General features: G+C 46.7%; 1 protein-coding gene across 3 annotated transcripts in view; it reads left to right on the top strand.

The window, feature by feature from the left end:
• VAC14 (VAC14 component of PIKFYVE complex) overlaps positions 1-13,225 on the top strand; it is a 93,455-nt gene that overhangs the window by 5,583 nt on the left and 74,647 nt on the right. The window contains exon 1 of one of the 3 annotated variants that reach the window (XM_072934484.1): positions 9,660-9,723. The exons of the other annotated variants lie outside the window; for them this stretch is intronic. The gene's annotated coding sequence lies outside the window, so the exon portion shown is untranslated. Of the gene's footprint in view, positions 1-9,659; positions 9,724-13,225 lie in introns of those variants that run through there. 3 annotated transcript variants of the gene reach the window in all.

Here is a 13,225-nt window from a genome sequence, read left to right as displayed (position 1 = left end):
TCTCAGTGCTTGTCTTTAGCCAAGCTCCAGGTGTTGTAGCAGAGCTGATGCTGTTCAGAGCAACACAGATGCTTTTTATTCCTGTCAATCCAAGATTACTTCTGGATGCTGGTGAGTCCATGCAGCATCTCAATGGGACCTAAGGGGTCTGATATCTCACATGCTGAGTATGGGTTGCCAGCTGATGTTCCTTAAGCAAGGGTGTTGTTGGAAAGTAAGGCTTCATTTTCATCCAGTTGCTTGCTGGGTAGAAACATCTGATCTAGCAAATGTGTTTCCTCTAGGTTTTGAGTAAAATCCAAGTGAATTAATTCTTTCAGACTTTCCTTGCCTTCTTGTTTGTGGGTGTTTGAAACAGTGTTGGGTTTTTAATCTGTCCTTCTCTCTATTCTGTTAACTTTAAGCAGTCTATGCATTACAGAATTGCTTGCAGCTGCACCCCAGTGACTTACCATATCACAGCCTTTTAATTCCTCAAGCCCTGTCCTTTAAGCTCTAAGTGCCAAGTTGATGGACAATATTATAGTTATTTAAAATTTATGCTTCAGGAGAGCTGGAGGCTCCAGTCAGTTCAAGACTTTTGGACAGAGTAGTGAGGACACCCAGCAGCAAGCAGAATCAAAGCTTCACTTTGTTGATAGAAAAGATAATTGTTATTTTTGTCTCCTTCTGTAAGCTACATTTTTCAGACCTTTTTGAGTGTTATTATAGTTACCAGAGGTAAATGTATTTACGTCAACAAGTGCATTAAGAAATAGTTGTAATGCTGGGATTTGAGGAAATGTAAATTATGTGTTTTTTTTAAAATCCAGTTACAATAAGTGAGATCCTTTAGTGAGATGCTCCAAAATTGCATGACAAGGCTCCTTGGGACTGAGCATCAGTGCAAGGACCCTTTAGGAAAGAAGCAGAGAGAGAAGACCCTGAGGAAGCAGCAGGCAGTTACAGCCACACTGGTAACCTGGCCCAGATTTTGCTGGTGCCAGTAAAGGTAGGGTACTTAGATTTTTTGCAGCTGCTTCCAAAGTCTGTTATCAGTGCTGTTGATAAGTATTGCTCACTTCTTGCTTGCCATTGATGTGCTAAATAAAAGCTTACAGGGCTATGGTTGAAAACAAGAAATGTGATGTTTGAAGATAAATGTTTTGCTGTCTCCTGCTTTAGGAGGGAGAGATCAGGCCAAATTTTTCAGCTGAAATCCATGTGTTCTTTAAGTCCCAAGAAGCCCTGGTCTATAATCAAGCAGTTTACTGTGACATCTCAGGCACAGCTCCTTCCCCTGCCTCTCTCACCCCAGTGAAGGCAAGGTGCAAACACTCTCACAGATCACTGGGCTCTTGTTTAATTGCTGGGAAGGCTCTGTGGTCAGCAGGGCACTGCTGTCCCTGCAGCTTCCAGGGATCTCCCATACAAGCTGGAGACACCTGCCCTGGATCACTGATCCCACAACAATCCAGGCAGTGCAGCGACAAGCTTTCATGCCATAGCTTTGCCAGCATTTCCTCAAAGGCCAGAGAGCTACAGAGCAGAACAGCTTTAGTGAATGTGTAATAAAACCCTCCAGACAACTGACCTCCAGGATGGGTCCTTTTTACATGGATTCATCATTAGGCAGTAGGAGCCAAGTTAGAAATGCCCTCCCTGACCCTGGATTTCCTCCCACTGCCCAGATGCAGCCAGACCAGAGGTGGCTGAGCCCTGCTGAGCCCAGGGTGGATGCAGAAGGACCATCCCTGGCCAGCAGCTGCTTCTCTCCCTGTGTGGGAATTGTCACCTTTTTTCTCTCAGTCCATGGTTCCTCCGGGTGGTGTTGCATGGACCTTGCTGTCCTCAACAAGATGAACACCCTCCTAAGAAAACAGTCCAGGCAGTCTGCTGACAAGGTTTATGCTTGTCCTGTCTTCCAGAAGTGCTGTCAAGTTCTTCTCTGGGAGCAGCTGTCATTGCCCCACCTGAGTGACCTCATCTCAGAGGTGGTGGCTTTGCTGTGCTGGCACGAGGCAGGGAATTCTCAGAGCACACAGCGTGGTTCAGGTTACTTTGTCCTTCCTCTCTGTCTCTGCATGGTGCTACTTAGGTGTTTTTCAGGAGTGGGAGATGGCTGCCAGCTTTCCATTCAGCAAATATTCTGGGTTTGCCCATCTAGGAGGAAGAGGTGTGAGGCCCAGCATCCTCCAGCAGCTGGGCTCCCATTCTGGAGGGTGCTGCAATCTCTAGCCCAGCTGTTCTGTTCTTGCCTTCCTGCTCCAACTGATGGATACAAATGTCATGAAACAGCTTCTTATTTACACAGTAATTGTGCAAGATTTACTCAGCAAATGCCATCTACAATAATTACTCAGAGCTTGTGCTAACAAACTGTCTTGCTGCCTACCAGCTGCAATTGTGGAAGCTGTGGAAATGATGGATTTAAAAAGTTGTTCCCAAGGGATTCCTTTTTCAGGAGTGTTCTCTTGGCTCCGGTGATGGGGTTGTCCAGCACTTTGCTGCAGGAATCTCTTGGGGTTGTGCCAGAACAGCTTTTTCATGACCAAGAAAGAGGAAAACTACTTGCATGCAAGCCTTGAGCTGGTCTGGGACTTAGAGGAACCAGAGGAACCAGAACAAATTATGTGTGTTGAGAAAAAGGAGCCTGTTCTTGAATGACCCTGAAAGGCCCTTGGGGGAGCTTAACTATTCCATTGGCTCCTTGGAAAAGGATCTCAAGGAGTCATTTAAATGATGCATTTTCTTACAGATCAGAGCTGATCCAGTGCATTGTCAGGGTGGGAATTGTCCCAGAGTCATGGTCCCTGGATGCAAAAATAATTGAAGAAAACAGCCATCTTTAACTGGCAAGTTGTTTAGTTTTGCTTCAAGAAATGTGACTGCCTTCCTCCAGAATTTGTCTGCTAGTCCCAAATCCCTTGTGATGAGGATTTGCAGATATGGTGTGCCCCATGCTGCAGATATCCAAAAGCTTTTTCCCAGTGCAGTGAATTGTACAGCTGGATCTCCTGCCCCATTGGAAAGGGGCTTTGCTGGTCTCCACTGGTACTGAAGGAGCCTCCATAAATTACTTGGCAGATACTTCTGGGTCAGGTGATTTACAGAATCGATCAGCTCTGGGCAACAGGTAAAGCCAGCAGCAAAGAAGTGGTTGGAAATTTCCTCATAGCAAATACTGAAGCTCAAAACTAACTTTCTTAATTGCTCAAAAATCCCAGATGATGATTACTCCTTTACGTTGTGATGTCCTGCTTCACCCGAAAATGTGGATCTCTGTTTATTGATGTAGTCAGGTGGGAATTGTGTTCAAAGCCAGCCACAAAGCATGAGGAGATTCTGTAAACAAGACGCTGAAAAGCAGAGAAGCTGAGCACTGTGGCAACAAAATCCTGCACTGTTGTGTCACCTACACCCTGATTTACTTGCAAGCCAGGCAGCAATGCCAAGCTCTTTGTGAACTTTGTGCCTTCACTGAATGGATTTCAAAGCTCCTCTAAGTGCATGGGAAGGGAATCAGAGATCATTCTAAACTCAGCATCCTTTTCTCAGAGTAAAAATGCCTGGCCAAATCAGAACCCAGCTCAAGTGCTGGGTTAGAAATCAGAAGCCAGATCCAAAGCATATCTCCTGAGGGAAGAGAGTGGTCCATATCTTCTCCTGGAGCATCAGCAGCTGGTCCCAGGCAGCTCAGAACAGAGACTAGCATTAAGGCAGCCTGGAAAATGCAAGATAGCAGAAGGAATTACCATACTCAAATAGAAATCTCTCCCCAGGCCGTGAGACCAGGCTACACCTGCTCTTCATAAGAGAAGGTGTCAGGACCCAGCTCCACTTCAGCTTTGAGGAACTGTACTTTGGAGAGGTTTTTGTCAGAGCAACCCACAGATATGAAGTGAGCAGCAGGGTTGGGGTGGATCCTGGTGGCTTCAGGGACAGCAGTGAGCCTTGTGGACCTGTGGAATTCCTGGCAACATGGGCAGCTGGGATACTAGTCAAATTTGGGGGGGTTTCTTGGAATCTGGATCTTTTTGATGGGGTCAGAAAGGTGTCTGTTGTTCATGAAACCCCAATCCCTTATTTTTATCAGCCTCTCTTGGAGATCAGCTGGGAGGCTTCCTGAAAAACTCCTTGGCACATGATAGCAACACTGGGTCAAAAAGCTGCATGTTCAGAGGTTTTTGTTCCAGTCCCAGACACAAATCACCTTTGTGCTCAGGCTGTCCAGAAACAGTTGGAACAAACTGGCTGCATTTGAGTTCAAGTCCATTGCAAACAGTTTTCACTGAAGTCCTCCTGCCTGTTCCCTGGAGTCAGAGGAAAACCATCAACCCTCCTGGCTCAGCACTGGGTCAAAGTGCTTGGCAGTGTTTTCCCTTGCTGACCAGTCCCTCACACTTCAGCTGTGGTGTATCTCTGGCTCTAGAACGAACAAAGCCTTTCTGGAAAGGAAGGAAAGTAATTTTCTACCTATTTGTCTCCATTGCAATGGTGTCAAGTCTGAAAAAAAAAAAAAAAAGAGCAACTGAAAGAGGTAGAAAATGAAGCACTACATCATGCCAGACAGTTTCAAAAGCTTGTTTGTAGCAGGGAAGGACACACTGAGTTGTTTTCTTACCAAAAGATTATGCTCTCTATGCATTTTTGATGCTGATAGCTTGTTCTTTCTCTCTATCAGTTTATTCTTTTCATTACATGAGAAAAGGTGAATGAGTAGATGATACTTTTAGTGCTGTGCTAAGCAGCTAGACTGCAGGTAAACCTCAACTAAGGATCCTCAAGTGAGGGCTTGTCCCAGCACATCTGAGCCATAGGCTGGTGGGTTAACATGGGATAGGCAGGAAAGCTGCTGCTGGATGCTGTGGGGCTTTGGAGCTGACTGTGTCTGCGATGCTGCTGTCAGGAGGCACTGGATCAAGGCAGTAAAGAAATGAAAGGACTCTGCAGTTGATTTTACCAATAGGATAAGGAAAATGGACAAAAAATAACAGGAAGGTTATTACTTTGCAAGAGAAGAGTGGTGAGTAGGTCTGACCTCAGTAAAGAAACAATTATGCCGACTTTTTGTTTGCAGAAAAGTGCTGCCTTTTTTTCCTTTTTTTTTTTTTTATGAAGAGGGAACATTTCACAATCAAATAATTTATTCTCCTTTGTCCCTCCCCCAAATTGGTCATGGGATATTATTGCATAAGCAGCTTTCTCCTTGAGCAAGGGCAGGTTTTGCTTGTCAAGATGTGTAGAGCAGAACCAGTGGCAGTCTGGTGAATAAAACTGAAGGTACAGTTCACTGTGATCCCTGATTTTTAACTAAGGGTCAGAGTGGGCATTGATTGGCATCAGCCATGAAATAAATCTGTGAGTCTTGTGCAGCTTCAAGTGCTGATTTCAGTAGATGTTGGTGACTTTTGCAGTTTGGAGCCCATCTGCTGAATGTGAGGTGGTATTTTGGATTAAGGACACCCACATTTGGTTGTTTAAGTCATTGCTCTTGGCTGTGACAGCTGATGGGTGCACTGGTGACAAGCTGGTCCTTTCATCTGTCCTCTGAGTAGAACTGATACTGCAGTGGATGGTTGAGGCTCCCCTGGATTCTTGTCTCAAAAACCTGCCAGTGTATGTCAAGATCTCCTGGAAAAGATCCTCCATGGAAACACCAGTTCCAGATGAGAAATACAGAGTAGGGAATATGTGGCTGGGAAATCTGGTTACAGTGAATCCACTTTTGTAGGAACACCTCTGTGTCCACCACATTACAGATGAGGAAGCTGAGGCACACAGGCATCTCTGGGTGTGTGTTTAGGATCCTTCAGTGGACCAGCAGCAACTCAGGGGTGTATTCTTGCCTGCCATGGTGCCCTAAGCAACATCAGCTGCTGACCTCTGCTTTGGCTGCCTCCTGTCCACATGGGTGCTGTGCTGAGCACAGGGTGCTGGGTTGATTTGAACTGAGGGTGGCTCTGACAACAGCTTTTATCCACTGCAGCCCTAACAACACCCGAATCCTTTGCAATTCCTTTTAACAACACCCGAATCCTTTGCAATTCCCTTTAACAACACCCGAATTCTTTGCAATTCCCTTTAACAACACCCGAATCCTTTGCAATTCCCTTTAACAACACCCGAATCCTTTGCAATTCCCTTTAACAACACCCGAATTCTTTGCAATTCCCTTTAACAACACCCGAATCCTTTGCAATTCCCTTTAACAACACTCGAATCCTTTGCAATTCCCTTTAACAACACCCGAATCCTTTGCAATTCCCTTTAACAACACCCGAATTCTTTGCAATTCCCTTTAACAACACCCGAATTCTTTGCAATTCCCTTTAACAACACCCGAATCCTTTGCAATTCCCTTTAACAACACTCGAATCCTTTGCAATTCCCTTTAACAACACCCGAATCCTTTGCAATTCCCTTTAACAGACCCATTGCCTCCCTGTCCTCGCAGGGGCTGTGTCATGGGACCGAATTTCTATTTTGATGTGCCTGTCCTCCACTTTGGTGACGTCTCCTTTGGTGAGCGTGCCCTGGGCTCGCACCAGAGTGTGAGAGCTGAAATGGAGCACTTGAACTTAAGAGCTTCTGTCACTCGTGTTCCTCCACAACAGCCTCTTCAGGGTGTTAACTCCAGGGCTGCTGGTGCCTTAGGCAGCATTTTGCCATCATGAGATCAAATAGGACCAAAATAATAAAACTCAGTATTTTCTGGTGTCCTTCATAGTCTTCTCTGGTCCTTCCTGTGAAAGTCCTTGTCTGAGCATGGCCCATGGGATGGGACTTCAGGAGAGGGGAGCTTAAGCCACTGCCAGTCTATAGCTACTCTGGGCACGTGTTCCTGTTGCAAGGCAAAGGCATCTTTTACCCACCCAACATTTACTGCAGGATGTTAATTAGTGCTGTGTGGGCACCTCATCGCTGAGCAGGTCAGATGCCCTAGCAATAGGTCAGGCACCCCTGTGTCTCCTACATCAGCCCAGCCCCTTCCTCACTAAAAGCCCAGATGAACTGAGAGAGTCGGTGCCCGAGCACCCAGAGCATTGCCTTTGAAATGCAGATTGCAGTTCTCCATCTCAGGCTCACAAAAGGCTTTTTACTGAGATGATCTACAGTTTAAATGTGGAATCAATTGTGGATTGATTGAAGGGCCATTATCATTCTACACCCAGGATGCCTCTGTGTTTTCATGCTGTTCATGGACTTTTTAAGAAAACTCATTACCTTTCCTGAGCTGCTTCCTCCCTTCCCTGCATCACCACTGAGCCACTTCTTGTTTCCTTTTGAATAAGTGAAGTAATAAGAAAAGCACTAGGAATATGGTTCTGTAATAGGAGATTCATCCTGCTTAATCTGATTCATTCCTAAGGCTTCTTTGTTTCTTTTAACTGTGCTGCTGACTGTTGTCTGCATCTGATGACCTGTGTGGCATTTGGGACTGTGAAATCTGTCTCTGTCCTTTTTGTGCCCCTCTTGCCTCTCCTTTGAAGTCACTGCTGGAGCTGGCAGCAGTCACTGTTTATAGGCATGGAGAAGCTCTGGGCTGTGCCTGCAGTTGGTTTTTCCTCCCCAGCTGTGTTCAAATGACTCCTGGTAAGCAGGCAGTTGTGACCTGTCTGTAAGCTGCACAGGTAAAATTGGCCATAACAGAGCCAGCTCCCAGCCCGGCCCGTTAGAGAACAGAGGTGAGCAAGTCCCCAGGTAAGACAGGGGTAGGTTGGATTCAAACTCAAACTCACACCTGAATGCAGATGTATTGGCCAGTGGGCTGGGCGGTGGTAAGACCTCGACCAATCAGGTGTTCAACCAGGGGAATTTGGAACCCCCTGTAAAAGGGGGCGTCCATCCATAGACATTGGCTGTTATCAATGAACTCAGTGTGTTCAGTTGTGTGTTTGTCTCCAAAATTGCGACAGGCTGTGGGAGATGTCTCCTCCACACATCGCTGGCCAGCCAAGCCATGTATTCCCTGCAGAGCAGATTGTGGGCTGGTGTCCTGGCTCTGCAGGACATCCCCCTGAGGTGTTGCTGTATCCCTGGCTTTCCGTTATAGAAACCAAGCCTCGGAGCTGACTGCTGTAAACCTTAGTGGGCAGCAATCACAACCAGTGAGCAGTGTGGGTGTGATGTCCCCATTTGCTGTGTCAGGTAGTTCCTAATTGCTGATCCATTCTGGAGGAAGAGAGCTCGAGTTTTTATGAAGCCAAGAGAATTTAAAGTAAGTCCCTGCAGAGGGACCATTCACTCCCTGGGATGCCAGGGTATTGAGGTATGGGAGGAGTGCAGTTGGTGGGGCTGAAGCTTCGAAGGTATGTAGGAAGGCTTTGGCTCTGCCAGCTTTGAGCATTGTGTGAGTGAGAGATCTGTAGTGGTGTGAGGCCTCTGTTAGCTGGGTTACTTGGGACATTCCTGAAGGAGCACTGTTTTGTTTCCAAAATCACAAGCTGAAATCATGTACCAGATGGTCAAATGCAGAAGCCATTCTTGTGTTTTTGAGAACGATTTCTTTGAAAGTGGGCAGAGGAAGGATGAAAACAGAAGGCGGCTATTAAAGGGAAAGATCACTTTATAGAGCAGTTTGGTTTTTTTTCTTCCTGGTCTCATTTCTCCTCTCCTGGGGCACAGATGAGTTGTATTCACTGCAGGGATCTTCAGTGGGTACAGAAAATACTCTGCAGCCACAAAGTGCCTAGCATCTGCTGGGCTGCACTTTGCCCTCACCTTCCTGCTGTAAAGCTGAACTCATTCTGTTCAAGGCAACAGATTTCATCTGCATTTATATCATTGTACATAGATGAAAAATTGGTCCCTTAATTTGAATACAGTAGTGAGTGGAGCATTAATCTAATAGTACTGGAGGGGGTGTCTGTGAGAGGCTTGCAAATAGGCTTGGGAGGAGTTTTTTCTTCTCCATGTTGGGTGGGTTGAACTTTTGGAGCTGGTTAAAGCCGGCCCTGACACTGTGGGCTTGTTTGTGTTTGTGGATAAAGCATCAGGTGTTGTGTGAGAGTCCAGGCTCAGCTTCCTGGGCTGAGGAGGACCGAGGTGTATTTTCCTCTTGCTGTTTTTCCAGCTGTTTGGGGAATAAATGTAAACAGTCCTTCAGGGGCTGTTGAGAAGCACTGATGGCCCCTTGCAGAAGGAAACTTTGGTGTTGAGGTTTTGCTCAGCTGGCTTTCCAGAGTTTTTCTTCATGCTCTCAGCAGTGTTCTCCAGCTGTGTGGCTGCTGGGATGGTGTTTGAGCAGTCCTGGCTTCCTGTGGGCCTTGCACATTTGTGCAGACTGAGCTCCACTCTCAGGGAGCCAGCAGAGAGTAAATAGCTTCCCTTGGCAAGTAGTCCAGAGAGAGACTGGAGAGGGAATAACCTTCTCCTGAGGAGGAGCATCCCTTGCATTGAGCAAAACTGGGCTAATGATGTGAGTCTGTTAAAGGAGGGTAAAATATAGGTTGTATAAACTCTTGGAGAGTTGCTGTTGCCAGACTATGTAGATTTAGAGTAGATTTAGAGTAATAAAGGCTTTATGATTTTTATCCTCTCTTTAGTCCTCCTGTTCCCTTGCACCTCTCAACAGAGCAAAGTCCATGGTTTTCATCCTTACTTCATGTTTGGCTTGTCTTACAGGCTGGGAAATGCTCATGCTGGAGGATTGAACCCAGTAAAGGAGTGGTCTCCAATAAGTCTGGAGTGTCTGTGACTGTCACAGCAAATGTGGATGACACAAAGAAGTTCCAGGACAAAGTGAAACTGTTCCTTGAGAACAGCCATATGAACTTCATACCCATCTGGGGTGTGGGCACTGGCACCACAATTGCCACTGAGACAAACTGTTTACTCCAGAGCTCAAGTTGGGATCCTGCTTCAGATAGGAATAGCTCCCGCTTCTCCTGTGGGCTCAGCAAAGAGCAGCTTTAGTCCTTCAGACTAGATCTTCTTCAGTGCACAGGGACCTGGCTCTGTTTGGCTGAAGCCAGAGATTCCCTCAGAAATGTGTGATGGCCATTTGAAAGTTGTTAGATACCCTCGAAAGCCACTGAAATAGAAACTAGTTGCTCAATTGTTACTAAATTGTCTTTAGTTCTAATACATTTATTTCCTCACTTTATCAAGTAACAATTGGAGAAAAACAGCATGTCCCAGCAGTGTCTGGCTGGAAAATGTTACATTACCAGTATAACCATATTTCTTTTGCAATAACATTGCTTGCTTTTCTGTTCCCCGTGGAGCATCATCTCACAACAGTAGCGGTAGTTTCTTGGCAGCTCCTTGACTAAATGAATGGTGCTGTTTTATTTCCCCTCTGCCTGGGAGTCTGGGAGGAGCAGCAGAATTTGTCTTTGCCCTGTATCCTCCTTGGTTTGCTCGTCCCCAGCTGCCTGGCCAGGCTGTGCTCTATCAGATCAGACCTAGTGTCTCTTTCCTATTTGCTTCTGCCTGCTGCCTCACCATCTCTTCCACAGCAGAAGCACAAAGAAAAGACAAGCCAGGATGACTGCAGGACCAGCTCCAAAAGAGAGAGGAAACGCTCTCTGAGGCTGGGCAGGATACACTGACACTGGTAGCTGAGGTGAGCTCAAAGGAGGGGTCTCACTGATCCTACTGCCTGTGTCTGAAATCAGACACAGTCTTGTAACCAGGAGAAAGTGGAACCTTTTCCAAGTGCTCTGTGCTTTGTGCTGGAGAGTTTTTGGGATGAGAATTGTCTTCTCGAGGTGCCTGTTCTTTTCCCTGACTGCAAACAGGGTCCACAGTTCTCCAATATCTAATTTTTTGAGTAGAAAGAGTAGTTTAATCCTACTTTAGGTGTTTAGGATAGATTTTGGGGGGTTAAATATATACCAACCAGCCATCCACATACATGGGGGTATTGCAGAGAGGTGGACCCTAGTCCAGCATGTCCTGTGCTCTGTGCAGCTACAAGCTGGCTACACAAGAGAGTGGGCAATGTCAGGCTGCATGGTGTCATTGTGCTCTGCCTCTTCCCATCTGTGCCCACCTGCTTGGTTTAGGGCTGTTGTCGGGGCTGTCAGCTGCCCTGGCAGCTCACTGGGTGAGCTGAAATGGGACCCAGGAAACACTGGGTGTTCCCAGAGCCACAAATTCTGCAACTACCCAGAGCTTCTTCAAGCCTTCATCCATTGCTGTCTCCAGCACAAACCATTTTATACTTAGCTGGTACACATCAGTTCTTAACAGTTTTCCAGAGCAACTTTCTTCTATACCATCACTTCTGCTGCCACATTTTCTGTGCCTTTCAATAAAACAGTAACTGCTCCAGGAACAATTTGTTTCCTGGTCATGCTCAGATTTATTGAAAGTCAAATAACAGCTCCAGTCTAGCCTGCAGTTAGGGTTTCTTTACATGAAGGACTCAATTTCCATTGAACATTCATTTTGTTTTCTGTCTAGCTGGAGTTATTAATCTCTTGCTGTCACTCCATTCCCTCAGTAGCCAGACTGGTCTTGCTGCTGTCTTCATAAGGGGGAAACTTCTGTTGACCCTGTGTTCCCCCAGTTCATTTCTCTTTGTAAAACACAAACCCAGTTGCACTGTTCTGGCAAAGGGTGAGATGGGTTGGATGCTCTTTAAGAGCTGAGGGGATGAGGGGATGCCATGGCACCACTAGTGAGGCAGGTGGTGCTCAGATCACCAGATGAGTCTCTATACCCTGCAGCTCCTCAGTAGCATCTTCAGAGGAAGCCACATGAGGCAGCAGCTCCCAAGGGAAAGGTGAAATGGCAGGGAAGCTGTTCTTCCCTCTGCCTGCAGCCAGGTCAGTGTCTGATACAGTGAGACCTGCAGGAAGCACCTTGGAAAACCCTCAGAGTTTAAGCAGCTGGTGATGCTCTGAGATGAGGCAGCAACTGAGAAGATGCTTTTCAGGAAGACTTTCCCTGGCCAACAGAGCAGCTGCTGGATACTGATAAACTCCAGGGTAGCCAAGACCTGGCTGTGGCTTAATTGGACAGCTTTTGGGTAGAAGTTTTATTGCAGACTGTGCAGTCAGAGAACCTCACCAGAGTGCTGAATCTGAGTGACCACACAGAAATAGCAGCTTCCATGACATTTTCCATCTCTGCTTTTCTTCTAGCTTCATTCCCTTCTGTTACTAGTTCCAAGTGACAAACAAAGGACAACACATCCATCAGCTGTACTGGACCACTGAAAGTTACAGCATATTTCAGCAGCACCATTGTCCCCCTGCCCTCAGTGGCACCAAGAGTAGATAATTCCCAGAGCCCCAGACCTGGCAGCCCCGTGTTTAAGCTGTGGTCACTGCAGATGGACCTGAGGCCAGGCCAGATTGTGGAGATGGTGCTGGAAGGCTGCTCCAGCACTGCCCAGGTGAGGCCCCTGCCAAGGGCAGAGCAGATCCCCTATCAGATCCCCTCCACTGGGGCTTCTTTCACAGCCCGTTGACATTTGCCTGGGAGAAAGAGCAAGTGACTTCAAGAAACTGTTTTAAGGCCACAGGTTTCCATGGCAGCACCAGTTGCTTTCCTTGCTGGTCACCATTGGTTGCTAAGGCTTTTTTGTGTTTCCATAGCTACCAAAACCCAGTGCTGATCCCAAAATACAGGCTGACGGAAATATTGCTCCTTTGGAACAAATGGGGTTACCAGTGTTGTGTGCTAAGGCAGAAAGGAAGGACAGGGAAAGTAAGTTACACTTAAGACTAGAAGCCAGGCAGGAAGTCAATTAAGCAAATTCCAAGTGCTTTATTCAGGGGAAGCAAGGAGTAAAACAAAAGCCCTGTGAAGGGTGTGAGTGTCTGGGAGCAGCATTGCTTTTCCTCTACAAACAAAATGAGCAGAGGGCTGGTCTAGTCCTGAGTCCTAGAGGAGGAAAACACTGTGTGCCAGCTCTAATGATCAGTGTGGTGTCCATCCATGTGGGAAGCTGTTCCCAGGGATCATTATAATTGACAACTTGACACTTGCCAATATTTCCATAACCACTCACCCCAGTCTCTCAGCCAGCCTTGGTGTCCCAAGGGCAGCCAGGTTCTGCAGCATCCTTACAGAGCAGCTCAGAGGAGATAATAGCAGGGTCATGGATGTTCTCCTCTCTGTGCCTTTCTTCCCAGGGGAATGCAGCTCTACAGAGAAAATGCCAGAGAAAACAACCTTGGTGTGCTTTCCCTAGCTCCAGGACCACTGGGCATACACGTGGACGTGAATGTGAAATGTGTATGCATGAAGCTCCTGCTTGTACTGGTATTCTGAGAAAGGGCTGCTTCAG

The sequence above is a fragment of the Taeniopygia guttata genome, chromosome 11, assembly GCF_048771995.1.
Source record: "Taeniopygia guttata chromosome 11, bTaeGut7.mat, whole genome shotgun sequence".
In the NCBI taxonomy this organism is placed as follows: Eukaryota; Metazoa; Chordata; class Aves; order Passeriformes; family Estrildidae; genus Taeniopygia; species Taeniopygia guttata.
This window is presented reverse-complemented; position numbering and strand designations above follow the sequence as displayed.